Source organism: Halyomorpha halys, unplaced genomic scaffold (assembly GCF_000696795.3).
Source record: "Halyomorpha halys isolate HHAL.00 unplaced genomic scaffold, Hhal_1.1 Scaffold311.1, whole genome shotgun sequence".
In the NCBI taxonomy this organism is placed as follows: Eukaryota; Metazoa; Arthropoda; class Insecta; order Hemiptera; family Pentatomidae; genus Halyomorpha; species Halyomorpha halys.
In genome coordinates this window covers 378,141-381,726 of record NW_027106659.1, presented here as the reverse complement: position 1 = coordinate 381,726, position 3,586 = coordinate 378,141, and the positions used below count along the sequence as shown (strand labels likewise).

General features: G+C 32.3%; 1 protein-coding gene across 1 annotated transcript in view; it reads right to left on the bottom strand.

The window, feature by feature from the left end:
* Window positions 1-3,586, bottom strand: part of LOC106681126 (carbonic anhydrase 2) — a 157,209-nt gene that overhangs the window by 97,882 nt on the left and 55,741 nt on the right. The gene's annotated exons all lie outside the window — the stretch shown is intronic.

The window sequence follows — 3,586 nt, the reverse complement described above, 5'->3', positions numbered from 1 at the left end:
TATAAGTTATAATTAAGTGTTTTTAACTGTTTTTGGCTAATATATATTGTAAAATTAAAATTACCTAATAATTTCCCTAAACAGATCTAGTACCAGAATAATAAACTATTTTCCATTTCTAATAAATGTAATATGGTCCGGGTGCGGTAAGAAAAAAAAAAACTCAAATAGTAATAACTATTTTTATTTGAGCCAACGTTTCGTCCCACGTTGCAGGGTTTCGTTAGACCTAAAAAAGATACAAACACTTGAGCAAAAAAGTAAATGAAAAATTACAAGGGTATACAATGAAACGTATTAATTAAATAAGAAGTTATAAAAAATAAATGAAAACGGACATATTAACAGATAAAAAAAAGAAATATTAAAGAAAGGACAAACTAAGAGATGAAAACGGGGATAAGAATTATTTCTTAGTTTGTACTTCCTTTTATATTTCTTCTTTTTATCTGTTACTATTTCCGTTTCCATTTATTGTTTATAACTTCTTATTTGATTTTTACGTTTCATTGTATACCCTTGTAATTTTCCTTTACTTTTTTTTAGCCCTGACTATGAAATGAAAAAATAATTTTATTCTGGGGCATATGTCCCCTAAGAATAAATAGATGGTTCATACATTAAGATTTTTACCTGGCATGAAATAAAAATGAAATTACATTGGTATATTGGCTTAACTACTGTTTATAATGTTAATCAATATATGCCTATTTATTATATTACAATGATGCAGAGGTTTGGTTATACAATAAGTGGAGGAATAGGTGTTGTTTAAGAGAGGAAAGAATGGATGAGGACTGCCGAATGGAGATGGGAAGAGAATTCCAGAAGGAGGTAGCACGTATGACGAAGGATTTGCTGAAGAAGGCGGTTCTATAGGAGGGCATATATAAATCAGTCGGTTGGGATCTGGTGTTTAATGAGTAGATGGATGAACGAAGAGTGAGGAGATCAAGGATATAGGTAGGTTTTTGATTTTAAGAACTTGGAATAGGAAAACACCAAGGAGTTAAAACCTAAATTTATAACCCTTTATAAATTTTTTGTTCATAATTTTTATGAAATAGTCGCATGTTAACAACAAGTACACTGTTCATCTCTGTATGTTATGCGACTTAAACAACATAAACATCAGTGAAGACTAAAATGACTTTATTCTTACATATTTACAAGAACTACATGTTACTCTTCCTTAGCTATCTAGTGGTAGGAAATATATATGTACACTTGAGAAGAGGGGGTAGGAAGAATAACGAAATAGGAGAAGGGGTTTGGACCAATCAGATCATTTTAGGAAACTAGGCGGGGCCTAGAGAGCCTATGAAATTAGAAATAAATATCTGGGAGGGGGAAAAAGGCGTGAATAGAAGCAGGGTGGCCAGGCTTCCAAGAAATTGAGGGTAAGGTACCATGACCTAAGGACTCGTGAGAACTGACTTACATATGATAAACATAAAATAGTTAGACTGATGCAAGTCCATTGTGAGATGACAGCTTGTACCTGCAAGTGTAAACCCTTGCTTTTTTACATTGATATAGAATACTAAGTAAAGGACACTTCCTCTATGGTCAGTGTCTGTTGAAATGTGCCAGATGTCTTTAGTTTATACTATATAGTTTATAATAATATCTGTTGAATAGTATAGCGTTCGTTAACTTGCGTTCTTTGACGTTCGTTCTTCGGTGTGATAGATACGTTGGGACCAGTAGAATAAGATTGATTTTGTAGCTTAACGTTCATCGAACTTGCTCGAACTTAGTCCACCGAGGAAGTGTAATTAATAAATAAACGATAAGGCCGGCACTAGTGTTACTATTACGATAACACCAATGTGAGGAAGGCACGTAGTTCCGGGTTCGTTGTTCAAGATAATTTCCTTGCTAATTAGAACTTACCTGTGAAGGGGGCAGGATTTACGGCTAGTAAAGGACAATATTTCATATCCCTAAGGACCTTTTGGGACAGGGTCCGCTGTTCAGCAAGGTCTGTCGTGTAAGTAGGAAGGAAGACATAGCAATGAATGCACTCCACGTATAACGATAAACATACCGGAAGCATAACTTTAGTTTTAAAAGACGTGAAGGTTGAAGGATATTTTATTTTTATTTTTAATTATGGTGTCCTTGAATTATCGAAATAGAATAGTCTTGTCTGGAGCCTACCTAAAAATAAAAGCCTTCCGAACGAGCCAAATAGTATTTTTATTTGCTTTTAACAATTGACAATGATAGGGAACAGATTCTAGCAAAAGAACTAACTATTACAATATTATAAATACTTACCAGTTATAAATAATTTTTTTTAATTTAATATAATATACATCTGTAAAAAATAATGAATACAATAAGTAAATATGTGAAATGTTTTATTTACACTTGAAAGTCTTGAGAAGGAACCACTGGTGGTACTTCAAGCATTAATTTAAATTATATGGTCCTGTGGCAATCTTCTTTTCAGACGCCTCGGAGGATTATCAGGGATTGTTAAAGATGAGAGATTAAGAAGTAATGGGTTAGGATGGGTAAGGAGTTTGGAATGAAAAGACGCATTTCTGTTTTGGGTCAAATCAGCAACCAATGGGATGTTAATGTCTTTGTGGATGAGTGTATTTGTAACATAATAAGGAGCATCGAAGATTTTAGGTAGGATTTTGGATTAGATTAGAGCTCAATTAGATATGTCCAAATTGGTCTAATTATCATACTGTATAATAATTTTTTGTAGTGAATGAGAAGTTTAGAGCGTTTGTCAAGTAGGTGTAGTAATCGAAATATTACAGTTTCTTGTCGTTTCAGTCTTGTATATGTCCTACGTTACTAACCGTTAGAAAGCCGAATTTCTGATCATTAAACCTACATTACTACCATCTAGGTGGAGTATTTTTATATATACGCCTAATGGATACTGCGCTAATGACGGCCAAACTCAGAATTAAAAAAGCCGTTACAAGAATGACTAAGTGTTTTTTTTATAAAGAAAACGTTACGAGAGGGTGAAAATAAAACATAAAAAGTAGAAAAAATTACATCAATGATTAAGGTTGTTTCTTTGAGAATGGCCTAAGGGCCGAAACGTTGGAAGTTTTTTAAAATAAAAAGTTGAGAGTAAAAGTGGATCATTTGAAGTTTGTATTAGCAATAAAATAAACCACTCTCAAACAATCAACATATTAAATCAGTAATCGATATTTTAATTTATTAAAAGTAGTGCATTTAAGATGCGACATAACAACACAAGTGATTTCCCATAACTGTCAAAGAGTGATTTCCAGTGCCTCCACGATTAATATTTAATAGCAGTAATTTATTGATATCATTAATTATAAAAATAATAAATAAATAATAATAATAATAAGAATCGATTCGCAACTTCACGGGTATTGAGGTCACTGGAGATTAACTAGAGGACTGTCATATTTAAAGGAGCGTTGAGGATTTAACGAAGGATTTTCGATTCGACATGACAATAATTCGATTATTCGCTTCCAATCGATATCATTCGTGTAAATATGTCTTTAGCTTAAAAAAAGACGTTTTTTGTTACTTTCTCAATAATCTTAATTATTAAAATCTTTATAAATATATA